Below are 13217 nucleotides of genomic sequence, written 5' to 3' on the forward strand. Positions count from 1 at the left end.
TTTATATAATTGTCACCGGTTCCGAGGTTAAAGTTACACTTTGAATAGTGTTACAGTAATATTTACCTCTTTAATAGTGTTAAATATCTGACACTCACAGTGTTGTTTTATGACACATGAAATTGTGTTTTTAACACTAAATTGTTTTATTCTCTCTTGCAATGCAGTTTTGATTGGAGAGAGGCTTTAACTTCAGAGGTTGAGTTTTGGTATACAAAGCATGCAACTTCAACATCTGAGAAGGCCCTCCTCCTTTAAAACATGAAAATAACCCTTCCCTAACCATAAGCAAGTAGTTATAGTTGCCTGGACTTAACCAAACCTTAACCATGGAGTTGGTAGATTATAAAAAAATTGTATTAGTCGTGTTTTAGAACGGCCATTTTGGAAGTAAATGACAACCTACAGTATTTTGTCATTGAGCATGAACACTTGCTGCTTCAATACGAGTGACGTCATAGATGCTACATTCGTCTTTAATTTAATATTTTCCAAATCCATACTAGTACTTAACATTTTAAAGTACAGAGAAGAAGCTGCGAGAGGCTGACAGAGTTCTCAAAAATGGCCCCTTTAGTATACACATATTGTTCTCCCAGCTATACTTCAGCAGACCAGCAGGCTGCTTAGGGGGCTGTGGGCACCTGTTGGGCGTTCTGGCAAACAGCGTGGCACTACAGACAGCTGGCCTACAAGGCTCACATCACCTCTCCTGTTTTCCCCAGGTGCTAAATGGGATATTAGGTACAGTTGAGGTCACCCAGAAAAAAAAAGTAGGAAAATGAAAGCCCAGAATTAGAATACACCACAACAGTCTGCATCTCTTGTTCTCTCAGACAAAATGCACTCCTGAGAGACTCTACTCTAGCAAACAAGGTGTGTAATGACAACAGCATCAAGCCTGGTAATATGCACCTGTAGGCTCTGTCTAAAGTCCTGAATACTGAGCTGTAACACTGTTGTATGTTTATTACTCTCAAATGGCTTATTAACTAGGTCTCACGCCTGATTAGTCAGTGGCATCTTGGTATGATAGTAGATGACTTCAATCACTCGTTAACATGAACATTATCTGCACATGAAGAGAAGAATCAGGAGGTGTGTGTGTTTTTATTAAGAATCCCAAATCAAACCTACTCAGCCTCATATCAACATAAACACATATTGCTTTACAAATTACTTGAACAATGTAAATTATTCATTGCTCATTACTTTACTGTAATAATCAGCAGAATGTATTAGTTGCATTACTAAGCTCTGTTAAAGATGTCTTCAAACAACTCCAACACCGTCACACCCAGATGTTGCATCTTCTGTTTTCAACACATGTAGAAATACCCATCTGATTCCTGAATGTAAATTTACCAGTGGCTAACGTTAGCCAGTCAGAAGAAGACACAATACGTAATATCATGCAATATGTAAACCACATAAATACAATTACTCTTGGTGGAGTCATTCTTGAGTAGTTCGACACTAGAATATTCACAACTCAACTAGCTTACTACCTTTAAAGAGCTCTTTAGATTGATTTATTTAGTTTTTGGTCAGGAATTGAACATGACGTCTTGGGTTTGAATAAAAAAATTTAGTTTTAAATTAAATATAGCCTCAAAGAAGAGTTGGAACCAGCTAATTACAGAATATGGGTGATACTGTCAGATAGGGTGGGATTGAGTTTTCCAACCTTTTAGATACTTAAAAATAAACCTTGTTCTTAACAAAATGTAACAAATACATGTTTGGCTGACAGAGAAAGAGCCAGAGAGAGAGAGAGAGAAAACATCCATAATGTATATGTTTGTGCAAATCGGTTGCTTGTTATTTGTGTGTTATTGCCATGTACTTCATCCGCACATCTGCCTATCCCAAATCCCCTCTCCTCCTGGTGATAGGAACAGCAGCACCACACTGCGTGGCATCTGCAGCTTAAGGTTTCTGTTAGCTGGGAGGCTGGCTGATCTTCAGCAGAGCCTACCAGACACTGACAGGCAGGCTTGGAGAAACTGTTACCCAGGCACAGTACTCCGCGGGTGGGCACAGAGAGGACTGTCAGGGCCCGAAGGCTTTGCCGTAATTACCCCCACCCACCACAGCAACCATTACAAGCTCCCCAGAATATCTCCCTCCCATCATGGGGCTAGCAGAATGCATCAGCGGCCTGGCTGATGGACATTGATGGAGTGAGTGGACTGATCTGTTTACACAGTAGTGGTGTGTGTGTGTGTGTGTGTGTGTGTGTGTGTGTGTGTGTGTGTCAGAATCGAATCCTTATTTGTCATTGTAAAACATTGTAAAACACTGTCACAACGAAATTTAAGTGCTACTCCTTCTGGTGCCTAGAAGTATACATTCATATGCACACGCCATACCCTTCCACAAACCATACCCTCACATACACATAATGGGACAGGTGCTTCTAGTGCATAGTAGTATATATTCATACACTTACTCACGCCATACTCTCACACCAAAGATCACAGTACTGGTGCAGTGCAAAACAGGCAAGATAATCATTCAGCATGATGAAGTCCTCTTTCTGTAATTGAATGTTTAGAGTTGTGATGGCTGTGGAGAAAAAGCTGTCTCTGAACCTGGATGTGCGGGTTCTGACAGACCTGTAACGCCTTCCTTAGGGGAGGAACTGAAAGTGTTCGTTGCTTAGGTGCAGGGGCGGACTTGGACAAAAATTCAGCCCTGGCACTGTAGCCACACCAGCCCACGCTACCCCGCCCATGCAGCCCCACCCACGGACACCGCCGTTTGTATACTGTCATTCTCTACAGTATGTTGTTCTTTGTTGTCACTTTCTGTCTGATTGTCCGGGTTTCTTTCTGTTACACTGTACATATTGTCTGTCTGGTTCTCCATCTTTTCATCTGTTTTAACACTCTAACTCTGCAATTTAAATATGTTTTCATTGCTGTCTGTGATTATACTTCAGGGTTTTTCCTTGTTCAGAATTGGCCTTTGGGGGAACACAAAGTTTTGAGGGTAAAAGACTTCAATTCCTGCATTCTGATACATTTTTAGGCACAAATTTATGGTAAAAACGTCTATATTCATGGGAAGGAAATCACAAAATTCTGGTGGCAGGTAACAATTTAAAATACTAAATATAATGGAATATTATTATATTCAGTAGTCCAGTAACGGGGCTTTCACATCCAGGATTGTGAGAGGAATCTTTGAGTATGTTTTTTGCTCTGCTGAGGTAGCAGGATGAGGCGATGCTGTCAAGTGTGGGCAGCGAACAGCCAATGATCTTTTCTGCAGACTGGATGACCCTTTGCAGTGTTTTGTACTGCATCACAGTGCAGCTTGCATACCACACTGTGATGCAGTACGTCAATGTTTTTTCAACAACAGAGTGATAAAAGGCCACCAGCAGCGTCTCCCTTAGGTTGTTTCTCTTTAGCAGTCTGAGGAAGTAGAGGCACTGCTGTGCCCTTTTGATGATGGTGGTGGTGATAGCTGTCCAGGAGAGGTCATTAGCGATGTGGACTCCCAGAAAATTTGAAGGTGTGGACCCTCTCAACGCTAGCACCTTCTATGAGGAGTGGCAGTGGGTCCATCTGCCACTTCCTCCTCCTGAAGTCCAGAATCAGCTCTTTGGTAGTGTGTCTCATCTCCCTCTACTATATGACCGACGACTGTGGTGTCATCTGCGAATTTAATGATGGTGTTGGTTGGAGGAGCTGGGGAACAGTCGCTGGTGTACAGGGAGTATAGCAAAGGGCTGAGTGCATGTACATTCATGTACATTATCACATACACGTCAATGACTTTGCTTTATTCAAATATGAAGAAGAAGAAATACTTTATTAGCACAGTCCTGAAATACACACACATGCCCAGGACCTATACATGCACTAATTGGAGAGATGGACAGGTGCCTCGAGCAGTTGGGGGTTTGGTGCTTTGCTCAAGGGTACCTTGCTCAGTGCCCAGGCTGTGAACTGGGACCGCTCCAGCTACCAGTCTACACTTTGCACTTGGTCTGTACCAGCAACCCTGAGCTACTGCCACCCCCTACGTATATGAATACATGGAGATAATTGTGTTTCAGAAGTAATCGTGTAGTAATATGTTGTCTTCGCTACAGTGTAGCAACTGCAGCTATTCAACTAGCTAAACTCTTTCTGAAAATGACGAGTTGAGTCGTAGTAAGCTTCTCAAGCTGTTTACTGTGGCTCTTTACATCATGTCACAGACAGAAGAGTGAAAACTGTAACAAAACACAAGATACAAAATTGTTTAATCCTATGTAAATATATGTAAATAAAACGTTTTTAATTACAGTCATCAAATGCCTTTTACTGTAAATATGCATCTTAACATTTACATTATAATTAACACAATGAAATTATCAACTTACGACATTGCCTCTGCAGCATTTACGATGTGGATTGCAATAGATGACGAAAGCATGTTGGCTGATTCTACCATCTTTCTCTAACCACTAACAGGAAACTAACCCCTGACCCTGGAACTCCTTAGGCATGAAACCATTTCAAAATAAAAGCTTGTACAAAATAAAAGTCTATGCAATATAATGCCTAAAAGGCGACACAAGTAAAGAATGAGAAGGAAATATCATTCACCCCAAGATAAACTAACCTAAACAATGGTAGTTGGTAATTTAGCTTAGTCTAATGTAGGGATGTAGGAATGAATTCCCGGGAAGTGGAATATTATTTGAATAGTAAAAAAATCAATACTAATTGAATGCTGAAATTACTATTCAAATGTGTATTTTTTCTAAATGTTGCCTAACATTAGTGAATCTCACTGATTGTGGATGGGTCAAACAACCACAGCACTTTCACACAGGAGACTGGTGAAAGTAATGTTAGCCTAAAGTTATGTTATCTGTCAAAAACACATTAAATCACCTCTGTACTGCATTTACTGTCGTCAAACTGGTCTTATAATTTTTATGACATCTTAATGACAAGTCCAAATGGTTCCACTTTAATTGAGGTCAAGGATATTTTTCTTGGCACTGTTATATAAGCATTCGATGGTAAAATCAACTTTTATGACAAGTCCAAATTGTTTCACTTTTGTTAGGGTTTTTAACGGTACAAGTGCCTAAATGGTGTCTGAACCGATACTTAAAAACATTAAGATTAACAAAAAGGAAGAGCACAAAACGACAGTTGGCGACATTAAATAACAGCTTGTTTATTGCTTAGGCCATGTGGTCAAAATTGAATGATTTATTAAAGATGTAATAACCATAACTTATAACAATAACTTACTTCACCAGTAAATTGCTGTTAAAACTAGAAAAACAACCACATTATGGGAAAAGGGTATTTTACATTAACTTTGAATGCACCTCGAGGCTTACTAGTTTCAAATGAACGCACCGTGTGTGTTGTTTATCCGACAACGGCAGCTGCAGACTACTGAATGTTCCGGTGTTGGAATCCTCTCCAGTGAAATACAGTCACACTCTACACCGTTTAGCTGTCAGTATTTTAACCATGTTTAAGCCAGCTGCTAGCTAACAGTAGGCTAACGTTACCTGCTGCCAAGTGTAGTGTTTACTAGCATCCTGTGCAGCGATGCCTATGTTGCCTCTAATGTCCATTTCGGAGCATCGGAGAGCAGCGCTGGCATTTAAGTGGCACCTAAATGAGGCACCGAAATCTGCGTTGCTATTCGGTCTGGTAGATAGCGGTCGTTTAGGCACCAGTGCTGTATTAGCACCAGGTTTCCATACCCAACCCTAGTTTCACTTTACTTGAAGTCAAGGAAAAATATTCATGACACAATTATAATTGTCTCATGACAGCCAATGTAAAAACCAACCACTTAATGCTAGTTTAATTTAATGTTAACACATAAAGTTATATTATGTGTTAAGTTATATAGTTAAATAGTTTCTTAAAGTTTGATGTCATGACATATTTATGACGAGTTTTGTTGTCTAGGATAATGTCAAGTTGTCATAACAAAGACATCGACAGGTTATATTGTCTTGCTTAATGTCAGATTGTCATAACACAGACATCTCAAATAATGCTAACTTTGCATTAAAAGTGTCATAATTTCCCATATGACAATGTCATGAACATTCAAAATGACTACTTCATGTCCATGACAGGTGTCATGTCATAATTATGTCTTATGCACACCCCTTCAAATAAAGTGTTACCCAAATAACATACACATTACAACTAATATGGTGAGGGTACACTTCCAAAGTTTACAATAGGCCATAATTTGACTTGTAAAATTATGTTGGTTTCTGCTTTTTTTAGGAAGATTTTAAGGAAACATATTCAAATCCTCACAGACCACAGAACCTAAAGGAAGTAGCAGGGCTCCAGACTGGGACCAAATGGTGGCATTTTATGTCCATTTTTTGAGACAGTGCAAATATTTTTTACAACTACTCACACGTGTGAATGGTGAATTAGACTTTTTTATTTTTTATTTCATGTTGAAAAATGAGGAGGGAGCAAGTCTGCCAGAGTTGGCCAAAATCTGTGAGGGGGGAGGGTCCGTGAGTGATTAGTCAACTGCGTGGGAAACGTCATCTACACTGTGTGTCCTGCCAGAAAAGATCCAGAACGACATTCTGGCACCTTTGATTTATAAATAAATTAATATAATTAGTAGTTTCATACATCAATGTTTCCTGTTCATTTAAAATAACACCAAATATCCATTCCAGTGTTTCCCCTATTCATTCTCAGCAGCGCATTGCTTTACTCAAGTAGGCCTTCACAATTAATCGTTATGAAATCGCGATCTCGATTCACCATTGATTTGCTATTAGTCATGAAAACTTCATTTGAAGTACCAATGCACAAATACTTACCAAAACATGCTTCCACAGATTAGAAGTGGAGTTATTGAATGCTGCCAGTTCTTTGGCAGGCACATCTGACATTGCATTATGATACTATTGGCCCTCTTGAATTTAAATGAAAAACAGTATTTCAAATGTGGCCAAGGATTTTCGTCGTTTTGGGCAGCGGAATTCAATGTTTCAATGTTTTAGCATTTCTACTAAAACCGTCATCTGAACCGCCTCCATCTTGTTCTCAATCTCCTACAGAAAGACTTGGTCCTGGTAGGCAGCATAGATGCTGATCAGTCCTCACTGTGGTGGTTCTCCTACAGAAAGACTTGGTCCTGGTAGGCAGCCTAGATGCTGATCAGTCCTCACTGTGGTGGTTCTCCTACAGAAAGACTTGGTCCTGGTAGGAAGCCTAGATGCTGATCAGTCCTCACTGTAGTGGTTCTCCTACAGAAAGACTTGGTCCTGGTAGGAAGCCTAGATGCTGATCAGTCCTTACCTGTCCTGATGCTACAGTAAGTGACAAGTGACCACCTACCTCATCTTTACCTCAATGTGCTTGTTTTGGTTTGTTTTTTGCACTGTAATGAACGTAATAATACTTTGTTTACATTTCTGAATGTGCATTTGTTGAGCACCTTTCAATTAAATTGACTGTGAACTAAACAGCACATTGTAGTTTCTGTATTTATTACCAAAGCAGTTGTCAGTAATACAGTTCAAATGGGGAAATATTGCTTTGCAGGTCGATTTAACGTGTGTGGACTGTGCGCCCCTACATTTTCTGTCTGTGCCCCTAAAGTTTTCAGTTAGGGGCTACAGTGCTCCTAGTCAAAACAGTTAGTCTGGAGCCCTGGGTAGTACTGATGTTGGGATTGAACCTCTGCATCCATGTGAGCAACAATAGCTCTAGAGTTCCCCAACTCTATAAAGGTGATCAATATTATGTACCACACTGAGTATAGCACTGATTATATATAGGCTTTGTCCATGCACACACTCTTGTATGATGAGCAGTTCAGGATCTCAGAATCTGACACACACTCATAGAAACATGCACAAAGACACTCACAATGAGGCACAGTACAGTCTTTGTTCAAAGGTGAAGGTGAATGTCAGACAGGCTGTGAGTGTTCCTCCCCCTCATCAGTGACGGCCTTGCGTTCCATTGTACGTATACTACACTCTGCCAACGCACCCCAGCTCAGCTGCAGCACGTCAGATGCAAACCGTACTGGCTGCTGAATTGAAATCCACTTGTACATGGACAATAACAAAACACTGTCATTATACTCAACCTTTTTCTCTTTTTATTCTCAGTTTGCTAGCATGTATTTATAACATGTACAGTCATAGGCCCTTAGTATAGCAGAAAAAGAACTAGAAAAAATTTCAAAAAAACACAAAAAAACTTAAAAACATAAGCCGCGTGATTGCACAAATGTAAATTTACATTTAAGGCATCTAGCAGATGCTGTTCCAGATTGAGGGAGACTGCCTGGGACCACAACAGCAAAATAAAGCAATCAATCTGATGATGAAGGTGATCAAATATTTCCATTGCTAGAATGATGTATGACAGGTAAAGCCTATGGGATCACATTAATAAAAACAACAACATACTTTATTTATTCCTTAAACAAAATGCAGAAACTCTTTCGGTGCAGAGGACACAGCAGAGTGAGATGTGGCTACATGATTCATTATTACATTTTAATCATTCGGCTGAGGCTTCAGTCTAGACTAAATGCAACAGTAGAAAACATGTCAGTTCCCATATGGCCTGCATTACAAGCCCGTAGTATTTGAAGCGATTTAAACTTCAGCACAGCCGGGAACTGCCGGGACTGAGAGGTCAGCGACGATATCATACTGTTTGTCTTGTCTTCTTTGCCGTACGTTAGTGCATGTGTGCTGAGGCTTTTGCTGTCTGCAACTGGTAAACGAGCAATTTAGTAACTGTTCAAAACTTGTACCACAGCAATTATACTGTATTCACTGGCAATTTATAGTGAATCTTAAATGAGGAATAGTTAACATTTCTGGTACTTTTAATTCATGAAAACGTATCTCAGCAATTGTGTCCTCATCACAGGTTATGCAGTTATGTTCCTGTATAATGAAATTATTGTTTGAAAATGGCATGAATAACCTACAGTTTAATATGTGTCACATTGTAAAGGTTTGGTGATAAAAAAAATGAGGTAAGGCTCAGGTTTTGGTCATGAGTTAAAAAGAAAGTAAGAAAGAAAACAATGTTGTCACATTTCTCCTGTATTAGGCATTTTGACTAATAGTGTGTTTAGCATTTTGTGTTGCTGTTTGTCTTTAAAGCTTGGATTTATTCTCTGTAAAGATCTGCAATATGTTTGACAAGTGATAAACAAACACAAGGAAAACGTTTTAGCTTTAATTAGCACCATCAATACCATAATGATGACATAATTGTGCAGATTTAGAATTAACTTTTCTCTCTGTTTTTGCCACCTCACATTTACAGTCGTAGCAGCAACTCTGACTTATCATTTGTTCAGTTGCTACTTACTATTTGGCAGTTCTGTGTGCATATAATGGACTACTTAATTTGTATGACTGTTTTCTTCTTTGTTTTCTTCCTGTTGGCAAATGTAGCTGTTCTCAATCACAGCATGAGCTGTGTGGTAAGCAATTAACAGCAATGAACCGCCCTTTAGCAGGTCACTGTTAGCTCCAGTGTGTCTGCTGATCACAAGCCGTTGGTAATGCATTTCTATGCTGATGATGACTGAGTCAGTCGCCATGGTGGGTCTAATTTCATCCACGATTAGAAGTATTTACAAAGTGAAGCAGGTAAACCAAGGGTAGACAGGGAAGGCAACACAACTCTCAACTATACCTGCAAATGTTAACCATAACTGCTTTGTGACACATTCAAAATAAATCAGAGCATTAGACTGAGGCTTCTCTGAGACGGATTTATGTATGAAAGACTGAAAAATGCCATAATATAAGCTCAATCATATCCATCTAATAATAATACATGTTGTACAGTTATATAAGTATTTTTTGAGCATTTCACAACTACAACACCCATGGGTGTTAGATGTAGGATTTAAGTTTTGTTCAGACTGTGTGAAGGGAATTTCAGAGGCACAACTGCATACAAGTCAATGGAAGACATGAGTATGTGAGCAGATGTGAACAATAGTACTGTACATTAGCTACAGCTGATGCCTGCGCAGTCAGTACATTGGCTGATTGTGGCGAATGAACACATTCCAGCAGATATATTAATATAAGTAAAGCAAGGCACTTTATCTGAACACACCTGGTGAATGTAGGAAGAGAGTTGATTGAAGATTGCACACTCAAGTGTTTTGCAGAGAAATGGAAGAAGAGAGACAGGTGTGTAATTGTTTACTTCAGATGGGTTGAGGGTTTCTTAAGGAGAGGGGTAAGTCATTATAGACTCATTCTGTATGATGATTATGTGACAATATAGTTGCTAAATATGTTCTGCTTTTATTAACAAGTGTATTACTAAGAACGCATTTGTTTTAAAACATGCACAGAAAGTTATTGTTCAGACAGACTGATTAGAGAAACTAACTGACATGGTGGTGCAGCAGACCCTTGTCTGACCTAAAGTGGATTCAAATTCAGCTCTCTATCTGATCGTGCTTTAGTTTCTAATGAGACTGTTGTTTAGGGAAAATATGCATTATCTTCTTTGTACCATTTTCGTCTTCATTAGAGAGCTGAGCTAGAGTGAGACATGAGATCAGACCAGGCGAGGGAAAGCGATGATCAGTTTTCATGGTTTTCTTAGCCCACTATGCAATCCCAACACCCCATAATGGTACAAATTTTAAAAGAAAGTTTAATGGACCAGACATTATTGCACTTCAACCACCACTACTGCTGTTCCTAAGCAGTTTTGCTTCTTTAAAAGTGCTCTCCAGGCAAACGACCCCAGTGCAGAAATAATGTTTTCGATCGAGCAATCTCCCACAGGTCTGACCTTGGCAGCTTTTATCAGGTGATGAATACTTTGAAAAGATTGCATTGTTTTTCAGACCAATACCACTGCTTTTTAGCAGGACCCCAAACACGGCAATCCTCTCTACCTTAAAGCATGGGGGGGGGAGATTATACTTGATTGTAGAGTTCAGCAAATTGATAATTTCAACCTGCTTTGGAAAAAAAGATATGAATGTTGATGGAACCGTATCTGTTATCTCTTAAAGGACATCTGAGACAGGACCCCCTTGAAATCACAGGCCCTGACAGTTTGCCTTCACTTTGTAGACGCTGGGATGTTTGGGGAAGGGACTAATTAAATTGTGTGTGTTTTGATAATACCTATGAACAGCCAGTGTCTAACATGCACCCACCATGAAATGAGAGCAACGCTGGGTGTAATGGATGAATACCTGTCGGCTAGGTGTCTGTCACGAGCGGCTGATTGCCAATCAATTAAAAAACTGCCACGAATGAAAGTTAATTGGAGCGTTTACTGCAATGAAAATAGAACCTTGTAGAGATGATCCTGGATTGTCTGATACTATAACACCATACAAATCAAGTGATTGATGTTTGAGGTGTGTGCATCTAGTTTGTGCTACATTTAAATGAAGAATTTAAGGAAAAGTCAACGCCTTTAGTGAGGCGTTGGCTCACCGATGTCAAGAAAATGAGGGGAAAGCTGCTTATAAAGATGTAATATTTTCATTGTATATTCTTTCGGCTTTTCAACACATTTTTGACTTCTAGAGTACTATCCTGGGTAAATTAGTCTGCTGAGTTTAAAGGTCAATCAACATGAACATAAAGATTCCAAAGACAAGTCATTCATAACCAAGAAAAGCCTCCAACATCACTATATAAATAAATATTTTGAAGGTGTGTTCAGACTTTTTGTGAAATTTAGAAGTGTTATGAGTTGAAAACTTAATTGTGAAAGATTTGTACTAGCTTTATGACTCCTATTTATAAAAAAAGAAGAATAGCTATCTGGAAAAAAGAGTCTGGGCCCTATTTTAACGATCTGAAACGCAAGTGTCAAATGCCAAACATAAGTAGCTTTGTGGGCGGATCTCGGGTGCTGTTGCTATTATACCGGCGGGATAAATGACTCTTGCGCCCGACGCAAATCTAAAATGGGTTGGTCTGAAGTAGCTACATTACTCATAGGTGTGGTTTGGGCGTAACGTGCAATAAACCAATCAGAGCGTTATCTCACATTCCCTTTAAAAGCAGGCGCGCTTGTTCCATGGCGGATTGCTATTATAATGGTGGATATGCTGGGTGCACGCTCTTAATACATCAACGTTTGGTATTGATTTTTCTTTATGTCACAAAAACATACTTTCCGATATTTAGGGCTCACTCTCACTGAATCACGAGGTTATGAATGCATGGTGATATTTTTGCAGTGTAGTCTAACATTAGCCCGAGATGACCTCACTATAGACGATGCAGCTCTTCTCTCCCGTGCTGCTGCTGGGGGGCATTTGGGTTAAGTGGCATCGGCACATGAAGTTCAACATCACAGCTCCTTAAGTCCTCTAATATTTCCTCATTTATGTCATCAACACATCCATGATTCATGGAAATGTTGTGTAAAACAAGGTCATATTTTTCCTTGTATTTATGTATGGTTTGCAAAAATGGCTGCTGGGTCCGTGAGATGAGAGAAGCAAAGTGTATGCGCGGTGTGAACACTCTACATTACAGCCAAGCATGCTCCCTTAATATAGCATCTGAATAACGCGCCACTGACTTTAGACTAGGTTTTTTTTGTGGCGGAACTGTTTTCTGAAACTGCAAAATAGCACTAGGGAACGTTTGCGCCGGAACACGCCTCCTCTTTTTGCTGAACCTCCCTCGGGAGCGCAAGTTCATTCCCTAATTTACTGACGTGAGTCTGTTGAGGGTAAAGTCCGCTGTGTGTCGGGTGGAAAATAGGAATGATACATGCGTCGATGTACAAAGTCAATTGCGCTGGATGCAAGTTAGGGCCCTATGAGTGTGTGAGCATATAATACACAGCAATCACACACTGTTACACTCAGCTGACGTCTGTGTAGTTGGTACTGTGTGTAGCTGATTGCAATGGACTACAAAAACAATACAGTGGTCAAATGTTTGCAAGTAACACAAGGCTAAATGTTGCTTCGCATTTATTATGAAAACATAATGAAAAGCAAAAACAGAGCAAAATAGTCAAACAGCACAAATCACAATGTAGAAAACCATCAGTATGCCTACTTTTGTCTACAATACAATAAAAACATCATCAAAGAAAAACATAATAAATAACCCAAATCTATTATTTATATTCTTTAAATTAATATGCACACATAAGAATGTACATAGCAGAGAATCACAGGTCAGAAATGACACCATGGAAAAGGATGTT

General features: G+C 39.6%; 1 protein-coding gene and 1 long non-coding RNA gene across 3 annotated transcripts in view; one reads left to right on the forward strand and one right to left on the reverse strand.

The window, feature by feature from the left end:
- LOC144526488 (receptor-type tyrosine-protein phosphatase N2-like) overlaps nucleotides 1–13217 on the forward strand; it is a 313934-nt gene that overhangs the window by 208063 nt on the left and 92654 nt on the right. The gene's annotated exons all lie outside the window — the stretch shown is intronic.
- On the reverse strand, nucleotides 1092–4464 carry LOC144526489 (uncharacterized). Its single transcript, XR_013502761.1, has 2 exons — nucleotides 4379–4464; nucleotides 1092–4228 (listed from the first exon to the last, which is right to left on the reverse strand). It is a non-coding gene; the product is annotated as an uncharacterized LOC144526489 (long non-coding RNA).

The sequence above is a fragment of the Sander vitreus genome, chromosome 12 (genome assembly GCF_031162955.1).
Source record: "Sander vitreus isolate 19-12246 chromosome 12, sanVit1, whole genome shotgun sequence".
Lineage (NCBI taxonomy): Eukaryota > Metazoa > Chordata > Actinopteri > Perciformes > Percidae > Sander > Sander vitreus.